Source organism: Talpa occidentalis, unplaced genomic scaffold, assembly GCF_014898055.3.
Source record: "Talpa occidentalis isolate TD23 unplaced genomic scaffold, MPIMG_talOcc4v2.1 talOcc4.6, whole genome shotgun sequence".
NCBI lineage: Eukaryota > Metazoa > Chordata > Mammalia > Eulipotyphla > Talpidae > Talpa > Talpa occidentalis.
In genome coordinates, this window is record NW_023604972.1 from 49776421 (window position 1) to 49791208 (window position 14788).

At 43.0% G+C, this 14788-nt stretch overlaps 1 protein-coding gene across 10 annotated transcripts in view; it reads right to left on the reverse strand.

Annotated features, from left to right (window-relative positions):
• Window positions 1-14788, reverse strand: part of TMEM150C (transmembrane protein 150C) — an 86330-nt gene that overhangs the window by 31855 nt on the left and 39687 nt on the right. The window contains exon 1 of one of the 10 annotated variants that reach the window (XM_037529926.2): window positions 13833-13899. The exons of the other annotated variants lie outside the window; for them this stretch is intronic. The gene's annotated coding sequence lies outside the window, so the exon portion shown is untranslated. Of the gene's footprint in view, window positions 1-13832; window positions 13900-14788 lie in introns of those variants that run through there. 10 annotated transcript variants of the gene reach the window in all.

Sequence of the window (14788 nt, forward strand, 5' to 3'; positions counted from 1 at the left end):
GGCTGCGGGCAGCTTCCGCAACGCAGCGCTCAACCGCTGCGCCATCGGGGAGGCCCGCAAATATCTCTTGACACGTGGTCATGATGTTTCTTTCCCTGTCCCTCATAAAATTTGTCCCCCATTCCTATCCTACCTTCTGTACCCTATTCCTCATACCATTGTCTCATGAACAGCTTTTACTAGCCTGTATGCTTTCAATAAATGACACAAGAACTTCTGCTCCAATAGCATAGTCTTTCCTTGCAAACCTGCTCCACAACTGCTGTGTCCCTCATTGTGTTACCACCGCAAAGCAGCAATAAAGCTCCTGTCGAAACAATGATGTCTAAAATTTACTTTTAAAAACTTCATCAATGGGGCAATAAAAAGGTTTTAGAAATAGAAAAGTTACGGTTATATTATCATACCACATAGTGAGTGTAACTGATGGCACTGAATTATACATTTAAAATGGTTAAAATGGCAAATTTTCACCAGAATAAAAGAAAAGAAAAACTCACACATTATCAGAAAAAGTTGAAGTACCACATCATACCCATTAGGATGTTTATTATTAAAAACAAAAACAAACAAGAAAATAATAAGTGCTGGTGAGGCTGTAAAGAAATTGGAACCCTTGTGCACTATTGCTGGGAATACGAAATGGTGCCATTTCTGTGGAAAACAGTATGGTAGTTTCTCAAAAAATTAAACATGCAATTACCATGTGACCCAGTAATTCTGCCTCTAGATGGATTCCCATAAAGACTGAGAGCAGAGACTTGAAGAAATATTGCACACTTAAACGTTCACAGCAGTATTTTCCACAATAGTTAAAAGGTGGAAACAACCCAAGTGTCCATCTATTGACAAATGGATAAACAAAATGTAGTCTATACATAATGCAATTTTTTCAGCCTTAAAAAGAAAGGAAATTCCTGACACGTATGGCAACATGGATGGTCCTCGGGGACATTATTTTAAATGCAATAAGCTAGTCACAAAAAGACAAATGCTGTATGATTCCACCTCTATCAGTATCTATTGTAGTCAAATTAATGGAGACAGAAAGTAGAAAGTAGAAAGGGGAGAGCTGAATTATTTTTTCATTTTTTTAAAAAAAAGATTTATTTTTTACTTATTCATAAAACAAGTGCGGGGGTGTGGGGCAGGGGAGAGGGGGATGGTGGGGAGAGGGGGGATGGTGGTGAGAGGATTCACCAGAGACAGAGTGGGGAGCAGAACAGGTGGATTGACTGAAATACACTGCTGAGGGGAGCAGCGGGTAAGATGGGAGAGGCCTGGTGCGCCATGTGGGTAGCTCCCTGGCTGGGGATCAAACTCATGCTGCAATAGCTGGTGATAGCTTGATAGTACTGAGACTATACCACCAGAGAGGCCCTGTTTAATGGGTTTAATGGGTACAGAGTTTCAGTTTTTCAAGATGAAAAGAGTTTTGGAGATGGATGGTGGAAATGGTTGCACAAAGTAGATGTACTTTATGCCCCTGAATCATACACAGAAAATTATAGCTTTTTTTTTAAACTTTTCTCTCTTTTTTTGGTGGGGTCATAGAAGAACTGGGGTGTAGGCCAGACGTGCGGGTGGTGAGAGGATTCACCAGAGACAGAGTGGGGAGCAGAACAGGTGGATCTACTGAAATACACTGCTGAGGGGAGCAGCAAGTGAGTCAGGAGAGTTGTGCTGCGCCATGTGGGTCAGCTCCCTGGTCAGGGATTGAACTCAGGCCGTAGCAGGATAGTGTTGAGACTTAACCCCTAGGAAACTTTTTTTTTTTTTTTGAGTTATATTATTGAGGGTTTTTTTACTGAAGTGTATTCATTTACAACACTGTGATTCAAAGGCATTGGATCACACCTCCTCGGATGCATGTCACCAAACCACACCCACCACCAAGGCACCCTCAGCCTGCCACAATTGTCCACTGTGTCCTGTAACTCTTTGTTTCCCTAGCTCCTATCCCATCTTGTGGTCTTAGTTGCAGTCAGATTTTTAGGGTTTGATATTGGTTTGGTTTTGTCTAACTCTTTGTATTTCTCTATATTCTACATAAAAGTGAAACCATCTGGTATTTGTCTTTCTCCTTCTGACTTAATTCACTTAGCATTACCTTCTGGCTCTATCCATGTTGTCACAAATGGCAAGAGTACATCTTTCTTTTTTATAGCTGAGTAGTATTTCATTGTATACATATATCACATTTTTCTAACCCACTCCTCTGTCCTTGGTTACTTAGGTTGTTTTCATAACTTGGCTATTGTAAACACTGCTGCAGTGGACACAGGAAAGCATATAGGCCTTCCAATTAGTGCTTTTGCATTCTTCTGGTGGATACATAAAATCATACGGTTGATGTACTTTTTTTTTTTTTAAGATTTATTTATTTATTTATTTATTTATTTATACAAGCACTGGGTACAGTCAGAAGCGCGGGAGGGTGAGAGAATTTACCAGAGCCAGAGTGGGGAGCAGAGCAGACAAAGTGACAAAATACACTGCTGAGGGGAGCAGTGGGCGTGACAGGAGAGGTCTGCACACCATGTGGGACCCTCGCCAGTGGCGGGGGGCGGGGGGGGGGGGGGGAGAGGAGAGAACCGGCACTGAGGCTGCGGGCAGCTTCGCAGCGCAGCATTCAAGTGCTGCGCCACCAGGGGAGGCCCATGATCTATTTTTAATAGTGTGAGAAACCTCCATACCCTTTTCCATAGGGGTTGGGCTAGTCTACATTTCACCAACAGTGTACAAGGATTCTTTTTCTCTGCACCCTCAAAAATATTCGTTATTTCTGATCTTTTGATATGGGCCATTCTCACAGGTATGCGATGGTATCTCATTGTAGTTTTGATTTACATTTCCCTGATGATAAGTGATCATAAAATGGTAAATTTTATATTTTTTCACAATAAAAAAAAGAAGACACTAAGCACATGTCTTATAAAAATCTGGCCTGTGCCAGGAAAGTCTCTTGATTGTTTTTAAAAAAATAAAAAATAAAACTGTCACTTGATATGTCTGGCTTGGAAGGCAGACCATACTCCTCGGGAGGACGCCTTTGACCTTGCAGGCAGGGTTGAGCCTATAACTTCATGAGGAATGTTTGAAGAGTCTGTATATTAATATGAATTGGCAGTTCTTTGTTTTTTTTTTTTTTTAATCAGGGTATTATAAGAAAGAGACCAGCTCTGGGGAGAATAGATTTTGCAAGAAAGAAATCGAAAGAAGAGGAAGAACGAGAAATTTGGAAACTTGAAGGTTGGAAAAGCCAAATGACTTCTATACCTAAAACTGCATGATATTAGAGATGAAAAAAATTCACCTCATTCCCCTAAAGTCTGTTGCTACAGAGGCCTCAATATAGCTGCCATTAACTGGATCCAGGGCAGTACAGAGGGCAAGGACACAAAGAAATAAAGCAGACTCAGGACATGACTTGGAAAGAACTTTGGAAGAGACTGCTGGCACATGGAGTGTCTAGAAGTTAACAGATCAGAAGCCAGCTAAGTTTCTAAGGGAATTGTATTAGCACAGGTACCACAGCCAAATAAACAAAATCTCGTGATTGCTGGTCTCTCAGATTCCAAATTTTTACCAGCAAGCATGGCTGTAAAAATTGTCAGGTCTGGCTAAAGAGGAAATGGAATTGGAAGAGCCCTCCACCACTGCCTCCAAGGGCAAGGCCAAGGCCAAGAGACACATAAAGCATGGCTGAAGGGGTCCTCCTGAAAAGCAGAGCCAGGGTCTCCTTCAGGAACTCTTCCTCTGCAGGCAGGGGACCTCCCAATCACCTCAGGATTTCTGCATTATATGGACCAGGAGTTGCTTTGAGCATTTTTTTCTCTTGGCTTTTTGGAATATCAGTTTTAATTGTGATTTTCTGCTCCATTGTAGACTGTGTAAGTATGAGTGTAGAAGGGGAGATAATATTCCTTTTGGCTCACAGGTTACCAGACCATCAGGTTCACATATGAACCTGATGAAAAGATTGCATCACCCAGGACCACGGACTTGTGGGAGTGCATTTTCTGGATGTACTTTTGTTGGTTCTCCCCGGGGATAAAGCGAGTGTGTTCCATGTGTTGGAAGTAGGTCATCCACTAACATTTGCTGGCTAAAGGAACTCACTGCAGCAAGACCGTTAACTGTTGATGGAAACCCATTCTTCTCTTCTTTCATTGTGTTAGAAGAATTGCGACCCCTTTCTGCTCAGTGTGACTAAATTCCTGCCAATGGAATGGGGGCAGAAGAGACGCGATCCACTTCCTGGCCCAGCACACACACATTTCCAACACTCATCTCCTATTGGCTGAGACAACAGCGATCAGAAGAAAGGACCAAAGTTCTCATGGACCCCTCCTCCCTTACTGACGTGGGACACACTAGACTGTTACATGAGAAAAAAACTAAGCTTCATTCAATGCTACTGTTGGATTTCTTGTTGCAGCAGCTGAACCTTTTATTTCAGCTGAGACAGTCAGATATTCTATTAACAGCAGGCCAAACATCTTACCTGACATTTCACATCATTCCATTTGTAAAAATAACAAAGTCACTCTGTCCATGAGCTACTTGAGGGGTACATGGATTCTGGGGTGATAACAGTTTACAGAATTAGATAATTCCAGTTAGATAATTCCAAGGGTTCCATGTGATTAGGCAGTTTTTCTAAGTATATGTGGAAGAACTAAGGCCAGGGGATGGTTTCCTCTTTAGCCATGTCCAATCTTTTAAATATAATTTTTACAATTATTTTATAAATATACATACATGCCACTTCATTAAAGAGGTAGCTTTATTTTACAGATATGGAACCAAAGGAATACAGGATCTGGGGAGTAATAAAAAAGACTGGGTAACTACTAATTTTATTCTATAGATGACAATGAGGTGGTTATTCCTGGTATACCTGACTCAGTGGCTCTAAAATATCTTTTCTAGACCCTTTGCCATACGCAATTATTTCATGTACCTTCACATTCTTTTTTTTTTTAAAAAGATTTATTTTTATTTATTTATGTATACAAGAACTGGGATGTAGGCCAGAGGTGCAGGGGGTGAGAGGATTCACTAGAGACAATCCAATGCCAAGGGGAGCGGCAGGCGAGACGGGGAGGTCTGCTGTGCCATGTGGGTCAGCTTCCTGGCCGGGCATCGAACTCATGCTGCAGTGGCTGGTGATAGCTTGATAGTGCTGAGAGTTTAACCCCTGTGCCACCAGGAGGCCCCCTACCTTCACATTTCTTTTTTTTTTTCTTTTTTAAGATTTTATTTATTTATACAGGAACTGGGGTACAGGTCAGAGGCATGGGAGGGTGAGAGAATTCACTAGAGACAGAGCAGGCAGCAGAACAGCAGATAGACCGAAGAAACTGCTGAGGAGAGCAGCGGGCAAGGCAGGAGAGGTCTGCCACGCCATGTGGGATTCTCCCTGGCTGGCCAGGAATTGAACCCGCACTGCAGAGGCTTCGGACAGCTTCACAGCGCGGTGCTCAACCCGCTGCGCCACCAGGGAGGCCCCTACCTTCACATTCTTGAGGCAAAAAGAAAACATGCTAAGAAAGCTGTAAAGTTGACTGACCATGAGTTAACTAAAAATGATATCTGGTGCCCAAAGACTCCCAGTTTTGAAACTGCATCACAACAACCCCGTCTGGCCCACTGTCACAGAGTGAGTGCCAAAGGCAACAACAACTCTTCACGCTGCTGGTTCTTGTGAGGCTCTCACACCACCACCTCAGGCTTGTTTCAATGAAGAGAAACAGCCAAATAAATGACAAACTAAATCAAACAAGAAATCCCCAAAGAACACATTGGTCCAGTAAGTTCAAGAGATGGAAATCTGAAGAGGAAAGTCAGTAGAATTTTATGCAGCCAGAAGGCAAGAAATGCTAAGCCAATGCCTATGACCATCAAACCACAAACACTGAACTTGGAAGACTTCATCCAACAAACTGCCAGCTACTCAGTGGATGTGTTACACCACAGGCAATGTTGAAAGGTATTTCTTCTAACTCTCTGTTACCGTGGAAATGCAGAACAGAGCTAGGACCCCAGGACCAGAATCTCTGGTTTCAAATCCAGGCTCTGTTACTAAGTTGTTGGGTGACATTGTGCAAATTGCTCAACCTCTCTGAACCTCAATTTATAACATGGGATCACCATAGGACCTAACTTCCTATTGCAAGGATTAAGGGAGCTAATACATATGTTTCTTTGATAAGCTATATCAAGGTCTCAATAATTAGAAGACAATTATTATAAAGAGTTGTCTTAATATCAGTGATGCCTACCCCATTATGTCCAGGACAAAAGAATAGAATCAAGGTTTATCCCAGCTTACTGGTGAGCATTTAGGAATTCAGTGAGGAATCTGAAAAAGAATGCAGGATAGGGGCCTCCCCGGTGGCGCAGCGGTTGAGCGCTGGGTTGCGAAGCTGTTCGCAGCCTCTGGGGCGCCGGTTCAATCCCTGGCTGCTCCCCGGCCACCAGAGGAGGGTCCCACATGGCGCGCAGACCTCTCCTGCCACCCGCTGCTCCCCTCAGCAGTGTACTTTGGTCCTCTGCCTGCTCTGCTCCCCATTCTGGCTCTGGTGAATTCTCTCACCCTCCCGCGTTTCTGACTGTACCCAGTGCTTGTATAAACAAAACAAACAAACAAACAAACAAATAAATAAATAAATAAACATGCCTCTATTAAAAAAAAAAAAGAATGCAGGATAGGCTTTTATTTTATTTTAAAGATTTATTTATTTATTTATACAAGCACTGGGTACAGTCAGAAGCGTGGGAGGGTGAGCGAACTCACCAGAGCCAGAGTGGGGAACAGAACAGGCAGACTGATGAAGTACACTGCTGAGGGGAGCAGCGGGCACGGCAGGAGAGGTGTGCCGTGCCATGTGGGACCCTCGCAGGTAGGCAGGGATTGAACCGGCACTGCAGAGGCTGCCCGCAGCCTCGCAGCCCAGCGCTCAACTGCTGTACACAAGGGGAGGCCCTGCAGGATAGGCTTTTAATGTTCTCTCTGTGAAGCAACGTATGACCTTGTACAAGAATCCTTCAGTCTCTTAAAAATTATGTGGATGACTTCTTTAGAGGACAAAAAAAAAAAAAAACACATGAAATATACCAGACCAGAGGTTGCACTATAGAGTCCAGGTTGGCACTGAAGAAGACTGTACTTCATCCTACATCCTTCCCAGGGCCAGAACTAATCAACAGCTCAAAACCCAACTCCCCAGAACACTCACAACCACTACATCACCAGAATGAAAGCCAGGGACTCAGAGAATGTAGTTAACAACCTGATACCTGTTCTTCCAAAGTCAGCGGGCATGCCACACATCTTGGAAAGAAAACCTACAGTAGTTTCTCATTTCTTACAGCACCCTGCACAAAAAACAACCTGCAAGACCTTACAAATATCTATCCAGAGCCTTCCTGGTGGCGCAAGGGTTTAAGCACAGCACTGAAGTTATCCGCAGCCACTGCAGCATGAGTTCGATCCCCGGCTGGCCAGGGAGATACCCACATGGCGCAGCAGACCTCTCCTGTCTTGCCCACTGCTCTCCTCAGCAGTGTATTTCAGTCTGCCTGTTCTGCTCCCCACTCTGTCCCTGGTGAATCCTCTCACCCCCTACACCTCTGGCCTGTACCCCAGTTCTTGTGTGCATAAATAAATAAATGTTAAAAAAAAATCCATCCAATTTTCCTCAACCCCTCATTCCCACAGATACTGTGGCTCTGTGTTAATTTTAAGCAATTAGAAGGCTACAAGGTGTAAATAAGGTTGTATCTGCAGTCCTGGGAGCAAAATTAGGAAAATCACCCATAAAGGTGCTCCACAGTTAATGGCACACAATTGTGCTGACAAGAGAATTGACATGTTTCCCAACTGTTGAAAGCAGTAACTGTTGTGAAACTGCAACTCGAAACTGCTCAACACGTTGCCCAGGGTTCAGTGGCTATCCAAAGGCTTGAGTGTCTTTCACCAGACCAAGGATGCATTTGGCCTTGGTCCTGGCTTACTCTCCAGAGCAGTGTTCTCCCAACTGTCCCGTTCACAGCTCCAGGGCCAGATCCCTTCTTTGGCCATCTCTGTTCCCCTCTCACAATGGACTACACACTGATGTCCTCTTCCTCTCCCAGGATGGAAGTGGCTCTCTTTCCCAAATGGTTCCCTTGCTCCCCTTTATCATGCCTACAACAGCAGTATTCTCCATGGTAGTTTGGTTCCCCGGTTTCTGGACAAGAAGCACCATTCTACCTTCCAGGTTTAGTGAATAGTGCCGGGCAGGGGGCACTTTTCATTTCCTTAGATTCTAAGAATGTATTAGTTTTCTAGAAACAGTAAGTCAAGAATAGCAATTCACCAAACTAGTCTTGCTTGATATAAATAGCTTCACTTCTATTGTTCTATATTTATATTTACCAAGTCGTGTCTTGGTCTCTAATATGGTTTTCTGAAGGGAGTTACTCACAAGAAAGGATTTTCCTAAGCAAACAATACCCCCATTGTGAATATATTTCTGTGGTTTGGACAACAATTTTTTTGAATTTGTTATTGTGAGTTGGTCTCCAGAGTTTGAGCACCTTCAGGTGGATGATGGAAAGAGTATCTAGCCCTGGGGCCCTGAGGACTTGCTCGTTGTACCAAGAACTACCACTCTGCCTAATCAACTTGGCTTCTGCCTCCTTCTTACATACATTGGGAACAGGGGCCAAGATGTTTTTTTAACTAGGTAAAGAATTTCCACTTTTATTTTCACTGACTCCTAATTAAACTTGTCATTTCCTTCAATTATGAATGGAGGCAAAAAAACTATACAAAACCACAGTAATATTAACAGTAACATTGTCACCAATAAAAATCACATATTTTTTATGTGAAGTAAAAAAAGTTACAATAAAGTAAAGTTACAATAAATCTTTTTATTTTAAAGATTTATTTATTTATGCATACATTAAGCTGGGGTTCAGGCCAGAAAGAGTGGGGAGCACAACAGGAGGAGCTACTGAAATACACTGCTGAGGGGAGCAGCAGGTGAGACAGGAAAGGTCTGCTGTGCCATGTGGGTCAGCTCCCTGGCCAGGAATCGAACTTGTGATGCAATGTCTGCCCATGGCTTCGTAATGCTGAGACTTAACTACTTTGCGCCACCAGTGAGGCCCATACAATAAATCATAAGATATAGTTTACATTTATAGTTCAAAATAGAGTATTTTGAAATAACTCTTCTTATTCAATGCATCAATAAAGCATAATTAAGTCTATACTGCATATCACAGATTTTGATAGCTTTATTCCAATAACATCTGTTTCCTTCATAGTCTTGTATATTTTATTCTACATATTTAAAAATCTCATTCTGAGAAGGAGGGCATAGGCTTCAACAGACAGAAAAAAAGGGTCTTTGATACAAGTTTGGTTAAGAACTTTGGAGACACTGAAGTTTAGATCTCCTTATCTCTCTCTTGCCATTCCCACTTTTAGAGGGTAGAGACATACCCACTAGCCACAGGCCCATAGGATCCAAACTTCCCCTAGTCCTTGCCCAGAGTTTGGCCAGGAAAGCTCTGTTGGAAACTCAACCTCAGTGCTGAGTCCCCCGAACCCCCACTGACTACCCCCTGGCCATTGTTTCACCCTTACTGCGAGTTGGGTTTGTTTCCTTGGTAGGTAGTTTAGACATACATCTGTCACCGAAAGACACTGATCCTTAGGAGCCACTGTGGCATCCACCCTGGTAAATTCCACACTCTCATGGTTTACCTAGGTTAACTGTCTTCTTTTTCTAAGAACTTCTGTACAATCCTGCCAGAAGAATGTGTCTTTGATAAGATGCTTTAATGAGAACTATGAGGACCAAGTCTTAATGAATTTTTGCTTCTCCCATACTGCCTGGACTTGTGGATTGCATACGCATGGGTTAAAAACTGGAAATTGGAGCCTCCCTGGTGGTGCAAGAAGTTAAGACTCAACCTATGAAGCTATCTGCAGCCACTGCAGCACGAGTTCGATCCCCAGCCAGGGAAGTGACACACATGGCGCAGCAGACCTCTCCTGACTCGCCCATTGCTCCCCTCAGCAGTGTATTTCAGTGGATCTGCCTGTTCTGCTCCCCACTCTGTCTCTGGTGAATCCTTTCACCCCCCAACACCTCTGGCCTGTACCCCAGTTCTTGTGTGCATAAATAAATAAATCATTTAAAAAACCTGGAAATTGGCAGGTGAAAGTCATCAGCAATGCCATCCCTAAACTGTTACCTGCTGACAGCTAAACATACACCATCCCAAGCTGTCCCCCCACATGCGTAAGTATGAAATGCTTTACTTCACTACTGTGGGCCCCTATAAAGGCCATTAAACACTAGTCCACTGGGCTTGCTTCTCCAGACAGGCAGTTTCTACTTTTTCATCAATGGAGCTCCAATGTTAGAAGCTGTTTCTCAGGCCCCAAAGCCTTAGGGTCACCTTAGACACCTCAATTTCTCTCATATTCCACATCCAATGAGCCAGAAAATCCTGATCCAAAAGAGATCCTAACTATAGCCACTTCTCAATACAGTGGCCAGGGAGGTCCTTTAAAAATATAGATCAGATCATGTCATTCTTTAGTCAACATCCCCCTAAGATCAACGCCCAAGTCCCTAACTGTAAGCCCCCTCTTTCATTGGCCTTCATCTACTATTTCCCCTGGATCTGGTGAGACAATTTTCAGATCCACCCAGCAGCTCTGCACAGGTCAGACACTTACTGCATTGACCCCCAGAGTGTACAGGATGCTCCTTCTCTCCCTCCAATCTACATGAAATTAGTACTTTCTTGGAGAAGCCTTCTCTGAATATCCATTTATAGGTCCCCCTCACCCTTCACCTCCAGAACACCCTTGCCGCCCTACTATATCCCCCCATAACTTCCACCTAGTATTATATTTTATCTATTTATTTTATTAATTATTTGTTCTTATACTCCATGAAGCTCCATGAAGGCAGGAGTTTTACCTTTGGTTTTCCTGCTTTATCTCCAGTGTCTAGAGCAAGGTCTGAGCACAGGAGGGTGTTAGATGAATACCTGGTGAACAATAAATGCCAGGGACTCGAATAGAAAATGAAAAAAATATAATAATTTAAAAAGTTACAATGAAGGCAGGAAGCCTGGCTCAAAGAACTAAGTGTGGACACAAATAACTAAATTGTATAGAATAACCTGAAGACTACTACACTTGAGGTGAAAACAAATATCTATGTCTACACTACAGTAACAGAGATTCATCATGACCGTGGAGATTAGGACAAGGTACGTGAAGAAGGTGGCCTTGATTCTGGGCCTTGGCTGATGAACACAACCGACCATAAGATGCTGAAGGGGAAAGGAAGGCTACCAAGCAAGAGAAACTACCTAAGAAGGACAATATCTGTGGAGATGAGAAAATGAAGCAGTATGAGGTGAGGCAAGGGGCTTTGGGTTGAAGAACCATGAGGTGGGACATGAGGTCTGCAGTCAGGCCATGTGGGGCCGAGACAGCACATTCTGGAAGGAGACAGAAAGGGAATACATTCTTAGGTTTGGGGAAGCACTCAGGATTCCTCTACTAGTGATAAGGTGAAGATGTTACCTTGGGATGATTAAAATAGCTACTTTCAGTTGTCTCAAGAAACAAAGACAAGGGAAATAGAGAAGCAGGTTGGGCAGCCAAAGGACTGTCACCTCCATGTTCTAATCATACTTCCCTGCCTGGGAGTTCTCTTTGGGAGTGGTGAGCCAGCCTGTGTGTGCCCTGTCACCAAAATACACTGAACAAAGCAGAGGAATCCAGTGCAGAAAGACCACAACACTGAATATTCCGGAAATGGTTTCTGACATCACGGGAGTAAATATCAATAAAACATCACAAGACATATTCTAGAAATCAGTTAAGGGTCAGTAGCACTCACAATTTAATTTCCTGTTGAGTTCAGTGATAAACTTACACAGATAAGGACATGTTGTGATGTTTATGTGGGCTACAAAGAAAATCTGGCATCGTAAGGCATGCTCTGGGAGACATCAGATAGCAATTGTATGGTCCTGAGCATTTTTATACCTTTGTGTAAAAGATGTGAAGAAAGCATGGGTAAGGTCAAAGTAGCCTACTTTATTAAAACTTAACTAAAAATGTGACCATAGTCCTATCATGGTATCCATTACTAAATTTAACAACTAGGGCCTCCCTGGTGGCTCAGAAGTTAAGTCTCAGTGTTATCAAGGTATCGCCAGCCACTGTGGCATGATTTCGATCCCTGGCCAGGGAGCTACCCACATGGTGCAGCAGACCTCTCCTGTCTTGCCCACTGATCCCTTCATCAGTGTATTTCAGTAGATCCGCCTGTTCTGCTCCCCACTCTATCTCTGGTGAATCCTCTCACCACCTCACCTCTAGCTTACACCCCAGTTCTTCTATGCATAAATAAATAAAATAAATCTTTAAAAAAATTAACAACTAAGCCACCATTCCTTGACTGGCAGGCACGGTTGGGAGGCTTAAATGGATAAAAGGAGTGGATAGGACCACCCTGGAAAACTTGGTCCATTAAGCTGATGGTCCCTTAGTCTAATGATCCATTATGCAAATTCAGATCATCAACTGGGACCTACCTGACTAGCCATCCTAACCAATCCATGAATATATAAATAAAGCCTCGGGACCCTCACTGAGGGCAGCAGGCCTCTCCTGTTTTGCCCACTGTCCACCTCAGCAGTGCATTTCAGTAGATCTGCCTGTTCTGCTCCCCACTCTGTCTCTGGTGAATCTTTTCACCCCCTGCACCTCTGGCCTACACCCCAGTTCTTGTATGCATTATAAAAAAAAAACGGGGCTCCCCTGGTGGTGCAGTGGTTGAGCGCTGGGCTACAAAGCTGCCCGCAGCCTCTGCAGTGCTGGTTCGATCCCCGGCCACCCACATGGCGCACAGACCTCTCCTGCCATGCCCACTGCTCCCTTCAGCAGTGTATTTCATCAGTCTGCCTGTTCTGTTCCCTGCTCTGGCTCTGGTGAATTCTCTTACCCTCCCGCGCTTCTGACTGTACCCAATGCTTGTATAAATAAATAAATAAATCTTTAAAAAAAAAAAAAAAAAACTTAAGTTTTTCTTTCTCTGGTTTCTTCAGAAAAATATCCATGTTTTTGGATGGTGCTGGAAGGGATCATGCTCAGCGAAATAAGCCAGAAAGAAAAAGAAAAATACCGGATGGTCTCACTCATAGCAGGAATCTAGAAAACTTAAATAAGGGACCAGGAAAATGAATAACTATAAGAAAGTGAAAATCAAAATCAACAAAAAACTATGAACCAGAGACACTTTTTGGGGGGTGGGGGGTGGGAGGGGAGGGATTGGGGTCAGAATGGGGGGGTTGCAATTGTATGGGGAATATAAAAATAAAATTTATTATTTACAAAAAAAGGCAAAAAAAAATCCATGTTTTCTTTATTACGGCTTTTCTTCTTATTTATATACCTATCTGAAAAAAGAAGAAATTGGGTCCTCCCTGGAGGCGCTGGGGTTAAACACAGCACTATCAAGCTATCACCAGCCACTGTAGCACGTGTTTGATCCCCATGCCACCAGGGAGTTGACCCACATGGTGCAGCCGACCTCTCCTGCCTTGCCCTCTGGTCCCCTCAGCAGTGTATTTCAGTAGATCTGCCTGTTCTGCTCCCCACTCTGTCTCTGGTGAATCCTCACCCCCCACACCTCTGACTTACACCCCAGTTCTTATATGCATAAATACATAAATCTTTTAAAAAATAAAAAAAATAAAGAAGAAATTGCATTTTCATTCACTCAACAAGTATTTACCAAGTGCCTTCCCAGGGTCTGATATTGTATTTGATAATAGGAAAGATATAATCATGAAGAGAAAATGTTCTGTCCTCACAGTGTCTAGGAGAAGAGACAGAAACAATTAGACAATTACAATGCAAACTGAATCACCTTTATAATACAAACAAACTGATGCATAATCCCACTGAGGAAGCCGGGAAGAGATTAATAGAGGAGGTGACATTTAAGATGGTCTTGAAGGAACTCACCAGGCAGATAAAGCTAAAAAGGGCATTCTGGGCAGAGGGACAATTTGAACAAAGCCACAGAAACACGATTCAATTATGTACCTGTTCTGCCAGTGATATGGATTTCAGGTAAAGCTGTGGTTTGGGGGGAATGGGAAGCTATTGCAATGTTCCCGAACCAAACAAGTAGCAGTTGGGACATCATGTCATGAAACAATGAATTCAGAAAATATCTGGGAGGTAGGAGGTGTAAACAGGAAGAATATTGAGCCATTTCATTCTTAAAATGCAGCTGATATAGAGCCGATAGCACACATCTTTCAACAAATAGGAACCCTTTAATTTATTCCACTAAAGGAATTTTTGTGTTTGGAATAAAGTCTGTTTGGGCTCGGTATGAGAGAGACAAGATGATTGCATTGATAGAATCTGCAGATTTTGTTTTAAAATAGAGGTACATAAATGAAAATATAACTTGGGGATCTAATCAATACTGCAACTGACTAATAAAGCCAGAAGCGACTGTGTTTTACAAATTGTACTTTAGGGATCCCCCCTCCAGCTGACCTCCACCCCTGTTAAAATGGCCACAAACCAGGAAACTTAATTAAGGTGGGGAGGAGGGGCTGAGATTAAAGATTAACAGGAGATAAAGATTTACGAAAACTCAATGATAGGATAAAGAAAGGTTAGACTAGCTCTTTCATTAAAGGATAACATTCCATTCTTTGTTTTTATTGTTTG